The sequence below is a fragment of the Dermochelys coriacea genome, chromosome 4 (genome assembly GCF_009764565.3).
Source record: "Dermochelys coriacea isolate rDerCor1 chromosome 4, rDerCor1.pri.v4, whole genome shotgun sequence".
In the NCBI taxonomy this organism is placed as follows: Eukaryota; Metazoa; Chordata; order Testudines; family Dermochelyidae; genus Dermochelys; species Dermochelys coriacea.
The window spans coordinates 8,623,291-8,642,134 of NC_050071.1; positions in this window are offsets into that span (position 1 = coordinate 8,623,291).

Consider the following 18,844-nt stretch of genomic DNA (forward strand, 5'->3'; position numbering starts at 1 on the left):
GCTCCTCCCACACTTGGAATAACACTGTACTATGGTAAGGATTTGTCTACACTAAACTTTACCTTGAATGAACTGATTGCCTGTTAACTCCAGATAGCAAATACACTTGTAAAAATAAAACTTCCCAAATGTTTGTTCCAGGATACAAAAGATGTGTTTTGCTTAGCCTAAGGCTATGTCAGCAGAACTATATCACTAAGGGGTGTGAATAAACCTGCCCCTGAGCAGCATACATTATACCGAGATAAGTACCAGTGGGGAGAGTGCTATGTTGGTGGGAGAGCTCTGTCCTGGTGGCATACAGCATCTTCACCAGATGTACTGCAGATGTGCCGCTGCAGCCTTGTATGCGTTAGGGTGACCAGGTGTCCTGATTTTATAGGGACAGTCCCGATTTTGGGGTCTTTTTCTTATATAGGCTCCTATTACCCACCATCTCCTGTCCCAATTTTTCACATTTGCTGTCTGGTCACCCTAGTACATGTAGACATGCCCTTAGATATTAAGGTTTTCTAATAATCTAATAAGTAGAATAGAGATGAGCAAATGGTGGATTTTTTTTTTTTGATTCACTGGTGATTCCCATATTTTCAGAAATTAGTTCTGGGTTTTCTGAAAATAATTTCTTTAACATTTTCAGTGAATTGAAAAGATGAAAAAATATTTCAGGTCAAATGAAGTGTTTAATTCCATCTGGAATTATTCATTTTAACTGAGCATGGAACACTTCTGGTTTTTAATAAATTGAAGGACATTTCAAACTGAAAAGTCACGTCAAGCAAATCAAAATATTTCACTTAAGAAAATGTCAAAACGATATTTGCATCTTCAGACTGGTGTTTTGTTTTCAAAATCAACAGTCAAGTGAAACCTTTGAATGTGCAAAACATTTTGGTGTCTCGGAATAAACATGGTTTGCTGAAGAAATTACAGATGGAAAAACTTTGCCCAGCTCTAATTTAGAAGTCTTTTCATCAGAGCAGAAACTGACTTATCAACAGTAAATGGCCACTGAGAAGAAATAGGAAGTAACGATATGCATAGTGTCAACAAATTGACAAAATTGGGGAAAAAATGGAAAATATGTATTAGTCTCATAGGTCTCGTTTATAACTATAGGAAATAACATTGTCTAGAAGAAATAACGTATTGTTGTTGTCGTCAATGTCTCTTTACAGTTGTTTTTACATCAACAACAACTGACAGTGTTGTGGTGTTCTGCAGATCTTTGCAAGCTCTTAATGATCCCTCCAGAGCTCCAACTCTGAGTTGGGTGACATTTCAGTTTCTAGAACACTGACTTTCAGTGGGACTTGTGCTCCTAAGTTATTTAAACACTTTTTTGAAAATTCCTGCCTCAATTGTGCTATGGCCTAAGAGTTTCAAAAATGGGTACTTATAACTAGGCTCTTCCAGAGTCCATATTTAGGTCCCTAGATAAGAACTTCCATCTGCATCAGACCAATGATCCATCTAGCCCAGTGTCCTGTCTTCAGCAGTGGCCAGGACCAGAGCTTCTGAGGGAGTGTACAGAACAAGGTAGCTTTGGAGAGATCCACTCCATCTTCCCCTTCTGGCAGTCAGTCAGATCTAAGTGGTCTGACACACCCTCCTCCCCACCCCCGCAAGAGATCCTGAGCACCTATCAGCTTCCATAAATGCCAATGGATTCTCAACACTATTGAAAGGGCTCAACACTTATTTAGATACATGACTGCCCAACCTTTTAGGTATTTTTCTTAAAACTCTTGGCCCATGTGTTGAAGACCTAATGCATTCAATAGATGGGAGGTGTGCAGACTCAGGTAAATACCAGTTTTCATTCAGTGAAAGAAGGGCAGTGCTACAGCTCTTTGGGGAGTTCCTAGGGTTGTCACTCATGGACCTGTATTCTAATGTATTATGCAGCTGTGTTTTTGGATCATCTCCAAACGCATACACTTTGACTGGCCCCAACATATCTGCACAAAGGACTATGAAGTAGAGGGTTAAAATAAAATTGGACAGATCGCCCAGTGAATGCTGCGTAAGTATGTCCTATATAGGCTCTCTGACAAATATCTGCACCATTTTAAGTACATTTTCCATACTGTAGATCTTTTTCTTTGAGGCCCGGCTGGTAACTTTGAAGAGCAACAGTACCTACATGGCCAATATAATCAGCACAGCTGTCAGTAAAGCCTACACTAATGTATCTTGAAAGAGTGATTAATGGGTTTTGACAATATCATTGCCTTGCATATTTAATCAGATTATACATCTGTTAGGAATGGTGCACTCTCACATCTGCAGTCAAAACCCATGATCTGCATGCAGATCATGGTGGCTGCACAAGCATGCAACATGATCCATCAGTCTTTTGTCGACTTTTTAACTGTGTTCCAAAACGATATGAAACATGGCATTTTAAACAAGCTTATATGCAAAGTTCCAAAGGGGTCTAATTGCCTTTCTTGGTGCATTTCCCCCCAACTCCCAAAGGAAGCTAAGCCTACACTCCTCCTCAGACAGGCTAACTAAAATAACTTCTTTTCTTATGCGGTGAAGGATTGCCCCCTGGTTAGGACACTCATCTAGGACTCAGATCTGCATTCAAGTTCCTGCTTCACCAGACTCCCTATGTGACCGTGGGCAAGTCATTTAGTCTCTGTGCCTCAGCTCCCCATCTTTAAAATGGGGATAACAGCACCCCCTACCTCATGAGGGGTGGGGGTGTATGGATACATTAAGTGTTAGGTGCTGTGTCACTACAGGAATGCGGGCCACATAAGTGACATAGGTAGGATTAATGTTCATATTATTCGGATGTAGCTTTGTTATATGGGACCAGATCTTCAGCTACTCTATACTGGGTCACTCCTCTGAAGTTCACCAAGCTACACTGATTTACACCCGCTAAGGTTTTGTTTGAAGTTGAGCAGAATGTCTCTTTCAGGAGATTTTAGGCATCTGGCTTTAATAACTTCTCAGAAGGAATTCTTATAAAATTCTTATTCTTATTGATAACTAATGTTGGCTTGGCGTTTTCAGTCAGTCCTGCCCATACCCCCGCATCGAAGGGAGAGAGTTTATTGCAACACATTTAGGTCAACATTTTCAAAAGCAGAAGCCTTAAGTTAGACACCTAAATATCTAGTCTGATTTTGTCTTTAACAGCTCTGCATGCAGCTGCTCCCCTGAAGTCAGTTGGGCCAAGATTCACAAAGGTATTTAAATTTCTAACTTCCATGGAAATCAGTGGTCGGTAGGAGCCTAACTACCCTTTTGGGTCTTAGAGCTCACTCCTCTGCTCAGTAAGGTGAAGATCAAGGGGTACCCATCTGATTCTCCTTGCTGGGAGCCAGTGTGCACGTAGATGGTGGCAGGAGCTCCATCTCTGCCTCCACTCCTCTCACCCACCAGCGTAACTGTTTTGGGCATGTAGTAAGGGGCCAGTTGCTCTGTGAAGTAACTGACTTCCCTTCTCCCCTCCCCCAGACACCAAGCCACATTTCATTCACTACTCTGCTTCTGGGGCAGCCACACGCTACAGCTCACTGATGGCAAACAGGGGAGCCGGCAAGCAGGGATACTGAGAATCAGACAGAGTGAGAGCAAGACTTTATGATGTACTATGAGAAGGTCCCTTTACTCTTCCAATTCTCCAGCCTGCAGTCTACAAGGGTTACTCCTCCCTCGGCTGCACTAACAGAGGCTTGTGCTGGAACTGCACACTGCTTGGGAGACTAGATTATTTACAGTTTAACATCACTTATTCTGATACCCTGGTAGTGCTCCCCTGAACTATCACTCATTTCTTTTGGAGGAAGAGGTCCCTGCCTGGACTGAGTGGGATGAATGACTTTTCTATTTAAGCATCAGCTCTCTCCCTAATCTTTGCAGGATCATCTACTTCTGCAGTACGGTTGCTTGGAAATAGGCATTTTATTCATTCTGAAAATATTTAAAATAGAGTATTATTTTAACTATACAGTAAGTAGCTAAGACATACTGACCAACAAACAAGGAGAACAGCCTCTCATCCTATCTTTCTTACTTATTGACCCTCTGAAATGCAGTTGATTAGAGAAGCATAGGACTGGAAGGGACCTCAAGAGGTCAGCTAGTCCAGTCTCCTGCGCTCATGGCAGGGCTAAGTATCATCTAGATCATCCCTGACAGGTGTTTGTCTAACCTGCTCTTAAAAATCTCCAGTGATGGAGATTTCACAACCTCTCTAGGCAATTTATTCCAGTGCTTAACCACTCTAACTGTTAGGAAGTTTTTCCTAATGTCCAACCTAAACCTCCCTTGCTGCAATTTAAGCCCATTGCTTCTTGCCCTATCTTCAGAGGTTAAGAAGAACAATTTTTCTCCCTCCTCCTTGTAACAACCTTTTATGTAATTGAAAACTGTTAACATGTCCCCTCTCTGTCTTCTCTTGTCCACACTAAACAAACCCAATTTTTTCAATCTTCCCCATAGGTTTGTTTTCTAGACCTTTAATCATTTTTGTTGCTCTTCCAATTTGTCCACATCTTTCCTGAAATATGGTACCCAAAACTGGACACAATACTCCAGTACTTCAGCACAGAGTAGAGCAGAAGAATTACTTCTTGTGTCTTGATCATAACACTCCTGCTAGTACATCCCAGAATGATGTTCACTTTTTTGCAACAGCGTTACACTGTTGACTCATATTTAGCTTGTGATCCACTATGACCCCAAGATCCCTTTCTGCAGTACTCCTTCCTAGGCAATCACTTCCCATTTTGTATGTTTGCAACTGATTGTTACTTCCTAAGTGGAGCACTTTTCATTTATCATTATTGAATTAGATCTTATTTATTTCACACCATTTCTCCAGTTTGTCCAGATCATTTTGAATTTTAATCCTATCCTCCAAAGCACTTGCAACCCCTCCCAGCTTGGTATCATCTGCAAACTTTAAGTGTTCTCACTATGCCATTTTCTAAATCATTGATGAAGATATTGAACAGAACTGGACCCAGAACTGATCCCTGCAGGATCCTACTTGTTATGCCCTTCCAGCATAACTGAACCACTGATAACTATTATCTGGAAACGGTTTTCCAACCAGCTATGCACCCACCTTATAGTTGCTCCATCTAGGTTGCATTTCCCTAGTTTGGAACTCCTAGTTATAGGATTGCAAGATGCAATTTCCCCACATTTGTTCCAAATTTTAAAGACTGGGCAAAGGGAAATGCTTTGACTAAAAAATATTAGACACTGAAACAATCAGTGATTCATAATTTAGCTACTGAAGGACAAATTATTTGTCTATTTTTGCTGACACCATCTTTTGATCGAAAAATGTTGTCATCCTTACAATGATCTGAGGTTATATTTATTTCAGTAGTCAATACTAGTGAGGCAGGATTGTTTAATGGTTAGGGTACTAGCCTAGGACTCAAGACCCAGGTTCAACTCCCTGCTCTGCTACAAACCTCCTGTCTGACTTGAGCAATTTGCTAAGCCTCTCTAGGTATGCCTACGCTGCAATGTAAGCCTGGGCTCAGGCTTAAGCCTACCTCTTTCCACACACAAATTGTGCTGCCCCAGGACCCTGTGGGGCTGCAGGTTCTGAGCCCAGCTCAATCCTTCACTCAGGGGTTGATCCCTATTGCTTTACAATGTAGACACAACCCTGCTTGACTCAGGTTCTGGGAGTCTTTCAAAAAGTATCCCAGAACTCCATGGGCCAATTTCCTTTTGTGACATACTTCAGGGTGCAAGCAGGACTGCTGTGTCCCCTTAGCTCTCCATCCGAGGATGCTTTTCTACTGCTTGGCTGATGAATAGCAGCCCCTCCAGGCTCCGCTCACTCACAGCCACCCACATGCAAAGTCACTTCTACAGGAATACATGAAGGCCATGCCCAGCCATCTATGAATAGATACAGGGTGGCACCTGCCTATCTCTCAGCCCCCAGCCTTGCTCCCCAGAAATGTGCTGCTTATACTGCTCAGTAATCCACTGGACAGCTCATATATAGTTTGTCATTCCAACAATGAGTAGTGATTAAGCACCAGGCTTGTTGACCTAAGTAGAGGTTTCCCAAATACATCAAAACATCCTGGTTTAGATAAAACAATAACACATCTTTAACTAGAGAGAGAGAGATTTTAAGTGCTTATACATGGTAAAGCATAAAAGTCAGAACTGGTTACAAAAATGCAAGCTAATTCCTAATTTGACCAAGAAAATAGGCTTAAAAGCAGAAGGTTTGTCTCACCAAGAGCTGCAATACATTTCACGGGCTGTGTCCCTTTCTATCCTGGGACCACTCCCTCCTTTGTTTAGTTCTTTTAGAGTCCTTGTTGTCATAAGCAGAGAGATAAAAGGAGGAGAGAGAGATGTGTCTAGAGACATTTACCCCTCCCACTTTCTTATACTCATACTTTGAGCTAGAAAAAAAATCCTTGCTGGATCATGGGGGCAGGCAGTTCCATTGTGTACATGAGCTCCAAACTGTCCTTTGGATGAATTGTCAATTTCTTGCTAATAACCCTCCCCCACCCCCCCAACTGGAAAACATCCAATTAAGTAAGTGATACCCCACTTGACTTTTTGTTGATAACTGTCTGGTTTGCCAGTGTTCTTTGTGTCTGGAATCTGGTTTGTGGGTGTCACCCAGACTTACAACATTTCAGTAACAATCGTACAGTAAAATCTCATAGCTATACCCAGTGTAATTATACACATCTAATGGGACAATGATGTTCAGCATATTACAAGTTTTCAAATGATATCTCATGGCATTATCATCATCCTCATCACTTCCATAGCCGCATTGGTCATTGGGGCACCATCATTGATGAGCAATCAACCAATTGTCTCCACCCCTGACGATTGTGTGTCAGTGCTTGAGTCTCTGCAAAGTCCATTCCTGTCCACTCTTTTATGTTGTCAATCCATCTCTTCTTCTGTCTACCTCTTCTTCTCTTCCCCTGTACTGTCCATTGGAGGATGATCTTGGATAGGCCAGATGATCTTGTTACATGGCCATACCACTTCAGCTTGTGCTTCTTCATGGTCATCAGGAGGTCTTCATATGATCCAGTGCATTGGGTGATGATGTTGTGGACCTCTTCATTAGTGACATGGTCGAAGTAGGAGGTGCCCCAGGATTTTACGGAAGCATCTCATCTCTATTACTTGTATTTTCCATTCAAGTTCTGCCATAAAGATCCATGTCTGGAATGAATACAGAAAAATGGAGATGACCAATGTGTGCAGCAGTTTGTTTGGATTCCAGGGAGATGTTCTTATTCCTCCAAATTGGCTTTAGCTTTGCCACTGTTGTCTGTGCAGTTCTTGCCCAAATTTCTGCCTTGGATCCTTCATCTCACGGCATACTTTGTACAAAATATATCAAAACCATATAAAGGGGTGAACATGGCTACCGGGTGTCACACCTTTGTCCTCTCTATCCCAAGAGTCTTAAATCTACTCTCTTGAAAACAGAAGCACCCACTCTTAGTGTACTGCAGCAGCTCAGTGAGTCAGCATTAGGCCTTCTGTTATCTTCTGACACTGAGTTGCAAACACACCATCAGGGAGCCTTCTGTGTTTGCAATGGAGACGGAACAGAACAAGCCTTTTACAAAGTATGCTGCTTCATAGTCATCGGAGCACAGCTTGATTTTTTGTAAATCTCTGGTGCATGGCCAGGAAAACAGACTTCAGTAAGAGTACCAGGAATGGCTACGCATACTGGCAAATAGCAAAGAAGCTGGCACTAGCTGGCACCAGACCAGTGCAATGAGTGGATTAAGTGACTCAAGAGTAAGTACCAGGTACCAGAACCGCACCTCAGGCAACTCGCGGCACTGTCCAGTATTAATACAGGCTGGGATTTCCAAAGAGATTAGTGGAGTTAGGCACCAAAATCCCACTGAAATTCAATGGGAATAGGGCACCCAACTCACTCAGACTTTTGGAAATCCCACACAAAATCTTTATATAACACACCACTCCATCACGTATTCCCTATGTCTATCCAAATGCACAAGTACCCCAGAGACATTCTGGATCCCATGAACCTCTAAGGCCTTTTGAAAACATTAAGACAATGTACTGAGCAGCTAACTATTGGCTGAGACAGAGCCCATGATCTAAAACATCTGCACACTAAGAGCAATAGGGCTATTTATGATGCATTAAAATTGACTTCACAGGTTGCAGCATTTGAGGCATATGCCCCAGGTCCTCTCCGGCTTTGCTCTTTGGCTATCAGCCACAATGAGACAAACATCATTCAGAATACTACAGAAATAGTGCATTGATCAACACACTGGTCCCACCAAATACACCAACCAATGTTCCAAGTATCTTCAAGATTTAGGAAAGTGTTTAAAATATTAAATTATAGTTCTTGTTTGCTGCAACTTGTCATCGACTGAACAGAGTTTTGTCATTTCAGAACATTAAAAACAAGATCATGCAAGCAATGTCTGACTTACTGGGAATACAATGTTTTGCCAGCTTTTGTGAGAACAGATGAAAATATCAATGGCCAGTACAAAGACTCAAATTCATAATACTCACAACCATACAGTTATTTTGCCTTCATGAAAATGTTTTCCATAAACTAAAAAAAACGAATCTCTTTTTTCCGTGCAGCTACAATACTTACTGTGCTGGAAAACACTGGGGGGAAAAATACAGAAGAGATCTGACCTTAGTAAGGAATATGATATATTAGAGTTGTTTGAGTTCAAATTAGATTTGCTGACCAGTTAACTTGATTTCAAGCCAGGATGAGCTTGTAAGGGATGGGAAGATAACAGTCTTAGGCTAGATATTTGGCCAATGAATTCTTCAAGGTGGGCTTTACTTTTTTTCTTTTTTTCTGCTCCTTATTTGTTTTCATGTTAAACTGTGGTGGCAGGCACCTGTCCACTGTGTAGACTGGAAATGGGAATGGTGGCGGGGTGAATTACATCACTTTTTTCTTTTTAAATAGAACTGTCCTTGAACACTGAGAACTTTACAAGATAGTGAGTTGAGAACATGTCAAAATTCCACCCCATTTCCCCCTGGAATATGGAAACAAAGTTGGATAGTCTGGCAGCCAAATAAAGGAGGGTAATGGAGATTGACTTTAAATATGATGTGAAAGGAGGGGTTGAAGAAAAATCTTTGGAATTTCATTTTTTCCCCTCTTCAAAAGAATCTGTAGAGGTCTGGCCTTGGGTGGTAGCAAATCTCCTAGGACCTTTAATCAGGGAAGAGCTTAGAGAATAACAGAGCTGAAGGTATAGATTCCTGCAAAGGGACCTTCGAGGCCAAGATTGTCCATAATAGGGTCTAAAGTTGGGGCCCTAAATCCTTCTTTAGGCTCCTAAATAGAGCTATGTAAATAACTAATTTTTCATTTCACTGGCAATTCTGAAAAATCAAAAGAGGAAAAAAATTGTTGCTCAATTAAAACATTTTCAATTTGAACAATGTTGTTATTAAGATTAAAATTTGAAATTAAATATCATTTTAAACTAAAGAAATTGAAATATGGTGTTTAGAAAGTACCAAACCAAACCATTTATGGTTTTTTTTCTGAATTTTGTTTTAAGAACATAGGAAGGGCCATACTGGGTCAGACCAATGACCCATGTAGCCCAGAATCCTGTCTTCCAGTAGTGGCCAGTGCCAGATGCTTCAGAGGGAATGAACAAAAAAAGGCAATCATTTAGTGACCCATCCCCTATTAATGATCCCAGCTTCTGGCAATCAGAGGCTTAGGGACAACTGGAGCATGGAGTTGCATCTCTGACAATCTTGGCAGTCAAGATTGTATTAATGGCAATCACCATTAATGGACCTGTCCTCAAGGAACCTCATTATTTTCTGAACCGAGTTATACTTTTGGCCTTCACAGCATCCCCTGGCAATGAGTTTCCATAGGTTGACTGTACATTGTGTGAAGAAGTACTTTCTTTTGTTTGTTTTTAAACCCGCTGCCTGTTAATTTAATTGGGAGACTCAGGGTTCTTGTGTTATGTAAAGAAGAAAATTACATTTCCTTATTCACTTTCTCAGCACCATTCATGGTTTTACAGACCTCTACCATATTTCCCCTTAGCAGTCTCTTTTCCAAGCTGAAAAGTCCCGTCTTTTTAATCTCTCCTCATATGAAAACCGTTCCATACTCCTAATCATTTTTGTTGCCTTTTCTGTATATCTAATTCTAATAACTCTTTTTTGAGATGGGGTGACCAGAAATGAATGCAGTATTCCAGGAGTGGGTACATCAGGGGTTTCTATAGTGGCGTTATGATATTGTCTGTCTTATTATCTATTCCTTTCCGAATGGTTCCTAACGTTAGGGTTTGTTTGTTTTGTTTGTTTTTTGACTGCTGCTGCACATTGAGCAGATATTTTCAGAGAACTATCCACAATGATGCCAAATTTTCCTTTTTTTGGGGGGGGAGGGGGGTAATAATAGCTAATTTAGACCCCCATCATTTTGTATGTATAGTTGGGACTATGTTTTCCAATATGCATTGCTTTTCATTGATCAACTTTGTTTCATCAGCCATTTTGTCACCCAGTTCTGTGAGGTCCCTTTGTGACTCTTTGCAGTCTGCTTTGTATTTGGCTATCCTTGAGTACTTTAGTATACTCTGCAAACTTTGACACCTCACTGTTTATCCCCTTTTCCAGATCATTTATGAATATGTTGAACAGCACTGGTCCCAGTACAAATCCTTGGGGGACCCTTCTGTTAACTTTTCTCCACTGTGAAAACTGACCATTTATTTCTACCCTTTGTTTCCTGGCTTTTAACCAGTTACTGATCCCTGAGGGTACCTTCCCTCTTATCCCATGACTGCTTACTTTGCTTAAGAGCCTTTGATGAGGAACCTTGTCAAAGGCTTTCTGAAAGTCCAAGTACACTATATCCACTGGATCACCATGTCCATATGTTTGTTGATCCTTAAAAGAATTCTAATAGATTCCAGAGATGTGATTTCCCTTTGCAAAAGCCTTGTTGAATCTTCCCCCAACATATAGTATTCATCTATTTTTCTGGTAATTCTGTTCTATACTATAGTTTCAACTTATTTGCCTGGTACTGAAGTTAGGCTTCCTGGCCTATAATTGCCAGGATCACCTCTGGAGCTTTTTTAGAAAATTGGCATTACATTAGCTATCTGCCAGTCATTGGGTACGGAGGCTGATTTAAGTGACAGGTTACATACCACAGTTGGTAGTTCTTCAATTTCATACTCGAGTTCCTTCAGATCTCTTGAGTGAATACCATCTGGTTCTGGTGACTTATTACTATTTAATTTATTGTTTTGTTCTAAAATGACCTCTATCGACACCTCAATCTGGGATAGTTCCTCAGATTTGTCACCCAAAAAATGGCTCAGGTGTGGGGATCTCCTCACATCCTCTGCAGTGAAGACTGATGCAAAGAATCAATTTAGCTTCTCTGCAACAGCCTTGTCTTCCTTGAGTGCTTCTTTAGGACCTTGATCATTCAGTGGCCACACTGATTGTTTGGCAGGCTTCCTGTTTCTGATGTACTTAAACTGTTTTACTGTTAGATTTGTGTCTTTTTTGCTATTCAAATTCTTTTTTGGCCTGCCTAATTATACTTCTAAACTTGACTTGCCAGAGTTTATCCTTTTATATTTTCCTCAGTAGGATTTGACTTCCAATTTGTAAAGGATGCCTTTTTGCCTCTAATCACCTCTTTTACTCTGTTTAGCCATGGCAACATTTTATTGGTCCTCTTAGGTTTTTTTTTAAATTTGGGATATACATTTAATTTTAGCCTCTATTATGGGATCTTCAAAGAGAGTTTCCCTGCAGCTGACAGGCATCTCACTCTTCCTTTAATTTCAGTATAAGTAACTTCCTCATTTTTTGTGTAGTTCCCCTTTCTGAAGTTAAATGCTACTGTGATGGGCTTCTTTGGTATTCCCCCTTCCTCCCACAAGGATGTTACATTTAATTACATCATGGTCGCCGTTGCCAAAAGGTTCAGCTATATTCATCTCTTGGACAGGATCCTGTGCGCCACTTAGGACTAAATCAAGAGTTGCCTCTCCCCTTGAGGGTTCCAGGACAAGCTGCTCCAAGAAGCAGTCATAAAATTTCTGGACACCATTAATCTCTACATCCCATTCCTGAGGTGACATGTTTTCAGTTAATATGGGTATACAGTAGTTGAAATCCACCATTATTATTGTGTTTTCTGTTTTGTAGCCTCTCTGATCTTCCTAAGCAATTCACAATGGCAGTCACCCTCCTGGTCAGGTGGTTGGCAGTATATCCCTATTGCTATACTCTTATTTTTCAAGCATGGAATTTCTATCCATAGAATTTCTGTGATATAGTTTGATTCATTTAAGATTGTTACTATATTTGACTTTGTGCTTTCTTTCACGTACTGTTCCACTCCCATACAAGCGCAATCTACAGTCATTTGTGTATATATATTATGCCCTGGTATTACCATGTCTCACTGATTCTCATTGTTCATCCAAGTTTCTGTGATACCTATTGTATCAATATGGTCGTATAATATCAGGCATTCAAGTTCACTCATCTTTGGAGTTAGACTCCTAGCATTTGTATACAAGCTGTTATAAAATTGGTCAATACTATTTGTCTGCCTTCAGGTGATGGGCTTGAATGGGACTTTTCCATTTGACTGTTTCTCTTCAGCTCCTACCGGTACTTTCTCAACTTCTATCCTCTCCTCTTTGCTAGGCTATAGAGAATCCTCATTAATAGAGCCTCTCTTAAGGGATGTCTCTGTCCAAACCGCTTGCTCCTCTGCATCCATCAGCTTTCCCACAGTCCTTAGTTTAAAAACTCCTTTATAACCCTTTTAATTTTACGTGCAAGCAATCTGGTTCTGTTTTGGTTTAGATAGAGCCCAAGTCTTTCAGAGAATGCTACCATGGAGGTCTTAGATTCTAATCTTTTACCTGGCAGTCTAAATTTGGCCTCCAGGACTTTTCATTTACTTTCCCTATGTCACTGGTACTTATCTACCATGACCACTGGCTCCTCCTCAGCACTGCCCCTGCATCCAATCAAAACAATGCAGTGAAATCTACATTAATTAGTGAAATGTTTGTGTCAATGAACCTGCATTTTTTTGCCCTAAAATTTCATCTAGCTCTACACTTAAAACAGCCCTGATTTTAGAACATACTCATCATTCAGCAGCTCCGATTGACCTCAAATCCGGGCTTAAATTCACACATCTAAATAAGGCTTTAGAAGCCTAATTATAGCCTTCTATTTTTGCAGTCCTTAACCTGCAGTTATGGTGTTAGGATATAGTAAGTGGAGGTTGTTGGGAATTTTGAGAAAATGTTTGTCAAGGGATTGATTTGTTGAGTCCAAAATTTTTGGCCCAAAAGGATCAGTTTTGAATGAATCGGATGAATTTCCTGTTTAGAAAACTTTTGAAATTGTTGAAATGTCCTGTTTTGACATCCTTGAAATGAAAAAGCTGCTTCTTCTTGTTGTTGTTTGACACAATTTTGTTTCAAACTTTAACTTAAATTGTAGTAAAAATGTAGAGGTCAAAATCAAAAGGCTTTGAAATGATCAAAACAAAATGATTCCATTTATATGAATTGAAGGGTTTTCTTGGTTTGCAAAAAATTGAGTGACATTTTGTCCTGGTTTTGGGGATGGCAACATTGCTTTAAGTCTCCAATTTTTCTCGGATGGGAAAACTGTTCTCTGCCCAGCTCTATTTTTAAGTCACTAGAGTAATAGATGAATGCAATCATTATGATGCATATTTGTTCTTTGTCAAGTGGCCAAAAGCCTCCTGAGTAATCGCAGTATGCTACAATTTTACAATGGTGGTCTTTGATCCAAAGAGCTTTCAGTATAGTTACACAAAGCCAGACAGAAGACAGGGGAAAAGTACACAGAATACAAATAAAGTGACGGAAGAGAAATTTGACTCAAGTGTTATTAGTTACAGGTTTTCTTTTTTTTCCTTTCTTTCTCTTTAATTTGCTCTCTGTTGCATCACTGATCCCTTCTTCTACACTACAACATTCCCTTCCTTGCATACCTCCTGTCCCACTTCCCTATCACAGGCTCAGTGTAACAGTTACAATGTACAGGGATTAATGCAAAACATAAGTAGCCAATCAGAAGAGACTCTTGATAGCTCCAAGCATGGGTCCTTAGCTGCTATAAATCAGCATAGCTCCACTGAAGTCAATGGAGATCGCCAATTACCAGCATGGGCTCGCTGAGATAGAGCTGATCTGTCTTGTTTCTTCCCTGTAGTCTATTTACTACTCAAGTAATCATCCCATATTTATTGTTAGGACAATGTATTATTTCTTCTTATCCAAGGAAACATCTTATTTAGCTGGGATACACAAATAAAACACTGGAAAAGAGCTGCCATGCAATGTGGCTTCTGAGGAGCTAGGCAAATTTATGAGTCTTAGACATTGCGTAGATGAAAGTGGTTCCATAAGGGCCCTCAAATGCTTCTTCAGAGGGACAGGATGGCTCAGAGGACTGGCAATAGGCTTCACAAACATCAAACCTGGTAGTAACCATACGCCTCACTGGTGGTCTGGATACATGCCCTGAGGCGGTAAACTCATGTCAGTTTCTGGTGACCAGGTGTTCTCCTCTACAGGAACTGCCCATGTTGGCACTGCTGGCAGGGAAGCCAAAGACTCTACCAGCATGGAAATGGAGTGGCCTCTGAAGGTTAAGTCTGAGGCATGTTGACAGTGTTTGCATCATTGCTGTGCTCAGCTGGAAGACTCCTTAGTATCCAAGGTTTTCAGGCTGGCACACCCCCTAGCTTTGCACGGTTGCCCCTTTCATTCTTTTGCCTCCTCACTTGTTTGGTCTAACCCATTTTGATCCCTCTAATTAAGGGATAGTCCCAGTTACTTCTGGGCGGGGCCTCTTTCAGGGGCCCTGCTTGTTTTCCCCTGCCTGAAGATAAATAGGCCTTTCCCCCAGCATTAAATTTACTTAATTTATAACCATCATAAATTCAACACCAGAAGAGCTATGGACAGTCAAACTTAAGTATGGCCCTTGCCTACCTGCTTTTTGATTGTAACTTTGCAGAGGGTAGGAAATCAGTCGTGTCATTACTGAGCACACCATGGACAAGCAATGAAAGGGCTAAGTAAGAATGGGAACTGCTCAGACATGAATGATAGTGCTGAGGCAAGAATGCTATAATATCTGAGAAGCAGGGCTGGACCCAGGCATGTGTAGCATTTTCTACCTCACAGGGCTCCATGTTTTAAGGGTCCCACAGGCGGAGGGCCTGATCCCGATACCATAGAAGTCAATGGGACTCTTTTCAGTGATCCAGATACCTTAGAAGTCATTCCCAAAGCACAAGCTTAAGGCCAATGGTGCTGGCTGCTCTGAAGAGCTCCCATCCTGGGACAGCAACCCAAGAGTGCAGAGATCAAAAGAGGATCCACCAGCCCTCTCTTCCTGCTGCTTTGAAGCTGCATTGAAAGCCAGATATGTCCTCTTTTTCTCCTTACTTCCGCCCCTTCCCTGGCCCCCATAACTGAAATATTAACTTTCTTCATAAGCAAGGATGTTGAAAAATTGAAAATAGTGCAGAAAAGAACTACACCAATCAATCCAGGCCTGGAAAATGTGCCTTATAATGAGAGATTAGGAAGCTCAGTCTATTCAGTTTATTCAAGAAAAGGTTGAAGGCTGACACGATCATGATCTACAACTATCTACATGGGAAAGAGATTTCTGGTAGTAGAAGGCTTTTTAATTAGCAGAAAGAAGCATGATTAGTCTTGAGAAAAGAAGACCAAGTGGCAAGCTGATTTCAATCTACAAATATATTAAGGGCTGTTATAAAGAGGACAGTGATCAATTATTGTCTATGTCTGAGGGTAGGACAAGCAGTAATGGGCTCAATCAACAGTAAGGGAAATTTAAGTTAGATATTAGGACAAACTAACTATAAGTATAGTTAAATACTGTAATAGGCTTCCAAGGGAGATTGTGCAATCCCCATCATTACAGGTTTTTAAGAACAGGTAGACAAACACCTGTCAGGGATGGTCTAGGTGGACTTGGTCCCATCAAAAAGCTCCTGGGGTCCCTTCCAGCCATACAATTCTATGATTCTGTAATGAGATCTTGGGATTGGAAGCTGAAGATGGACAAAAAAAAGTCACTAACTGTGAGAGTCCTTCATCCTTGGGGCAACTTAGCTCGGGATGTGATGGTGTCTCCGTCACTGGTAGTCTGTGGAACTGGACCAGATATTTTTCTAACAGAGATGCACTAGCTCCCCGCAAAGTTGTGGGCTTGTTGCTGGAATCAGTGGGCAAGGTTCTCTGACCTGAGTTATACATAGGGCCCTACCAAATTCACGGTCTATTTTGGTCAATTTCACAGTCATAGGATTTTAAAAATTTCAAGATTTCAGCTATTTAAATCTGAAATTTCATGGTGTTGTACTTGGAGGGGTCCTAATCCAAAAAGGAGTTGTGTCAGGGGGGCGGGGTCACGTGGTTATTGTAGGGGGGAGTTGCGGTACTGCTTCTGGCGGCAGCGCTGCCTTCAGAGCTGGGCAACTGGAGAGCGGCGACTGCAGGCCAGGAGCCCAGCTCTGAAGGCAGAGCTGCCACCAGCAGCAGCACAGAAGCAGGGATGGCATGGTATGGTATCACCACCCTTCCTTCTGCGCTGCTGCTGGTGGGGCACAGAAGTAAGGGTGGCAATACCACAACCCCCCCCCCCCACAAAAAAACCTTATGACCTCCCTGCAACTCCCTTTTGGGTCAGGACCCCCAATTTGAGAAATGGTGGTCTCCTCCATGAAATCTGTATAGTATAGGGTAAAAGCACACAAAAGACCAGATTTCATGGTCTGTGATGCGTTTTTCATGGCCATGGCCTCCTTTATAGAGGAGGTCAGACTAATAGATGATCATAATGGGTCTTCGGGCCTTAAATCTATGAAGCGGGAGTCTCAGTGGGGTTCTCCTCACCTTGGTTCACATTGGTCAATACACATACATTTGAGTGTGAATAGCATTTAGTATTTAGCAGTGAAGGGCATGGGAAATGAAGTGTGCCATATAACACTGCTGGGCTGAAATATAGCCATCATCCCAAGAAACAGTGGGTAGCTTTACATGAGGACTGATTATTCTTATCCATCCTTGACAAGACAGTGAACCTTGTCTTCAGTGACCAAGCACCAGCAAAGATTGTGAGTGGTCAGTCTTTAAAGACAACATGAATGAAATTGCACTGGGAACCCTAAAGGAATAAAGCGATTGCCCAAGGTTGGCAGAATTACAGTAGAATCAAGAAAATTAACTCTCAGCAAGCTATTTCTCAATATAGCTGTCACACCTACAGACAGAAATGAAAGGTTTCAGAGTAGCAGCCGTGTTAGTCTGTATTCGCAAAAAGAAAAGGAGTACTTGTGGCACCTTAGAGACTAACAAATTTATTTGAGCATAAGCTTTCGTGAGCTACAGCTCACTTCATTGGATGCATTTGGTGGAAAATACAGAGGGGAGATTGATATATACACACACAGAGAACATGAAACAATGGGTTTTATCATACACACTGTAAGGAGAGTGATCACTTAAGATAAGCCATCACCAGCAGCAGGGGGGGAAAGGAGGAAAACCTTTCATGGTGACAAGCAAGGTGGGCCATTTCCAGCAGTTAACAAGAACATCTGAGGAACAGTAGGGGGTGGGGTGGGGGGGGAGAAATAACATGGGGAAATAGTTTTACTTTGTGTAATGACTCATCCATTCCCAGTCTCTATTCAAGCCTAAGTTAATTGTATCCAGTTTGCAAATTAATTCCAATTCAGCAGTCTCTCGTTGGAGTCTGGTTTTGAAGTTTTTTTGTTGAAGGATAGCCACCCTCAGGTCTGTAATCGAGTGACCAGAGAGACTGAAGTGTTCTCCAATTGGTTTTTGAATGTTATAATTCTTGACGTCTGATTTGTGTCCATTTATTCTTTTGAAGTCTCTGTGGAGATAGTGACAGGTGACAATCAAGTGTATTCAAAAGGAAGCTTGGAAGTCTCAGATACTGAATTGGTGCCTAAGTGCCCCAGTCTGCATGCACTGGTGTGTGAAGCTTTGTTCCAGTTATGGCCTCTCTGTTCATTTCCACCCCCTCCCGCCCACCCCCGGGAAACACTTAGAGAAGCGGAGGGTGGGAGAATGAAATGAGAAACAGATGAGGGCCAGAGATAAGACCGGGTAGAGATGTGTGCAGAAGGTATATCATGAAGAACTACAACTATACCAACTATTCCTTAAGGGGCAATGTTTGTGTTTGTAATTCAGGCTGGTATTTAGAACTCCTATTCAACAGCTGATATAAAAGATCTTGTCAGATAACTCGCTATTTTAGAAAGGTTGAAGAAAAAAACCTCCTGCTGCCTATAGAATACAAATCAGTGGGACAGACAGCAAGCATGGCTTTGCTTCATCAAATCACCTTTAGCATTCCAAGGGTGGATCTTTACTCTGTTCTCTAGTGGTGGCCAGATTACTGGAAGATCACCCTTAGGTGGAAAAGGACAGGGGCTGCCCTGGGGATATCTTGTGATCCCTTGGAAACCAAACCTTCTGCTTTTGTGCTACTTTTATGTGTGAAATTCCTTTCTACTAGAGCTGCAATAGCATGCGTTGGGCATCCAGTAGCTGGAAACAGGGCCAGAAGCAGTGAGTCTTCTGAAGTGCCACAGGGAGGTTTGAACATGTAATGGGAATTTGCAGCACCACTCATCATTGGTCTAACTCTGCTCCCATTGAAGTCAGTGGGAGCTTTACCATTGATTTCAGTGGGA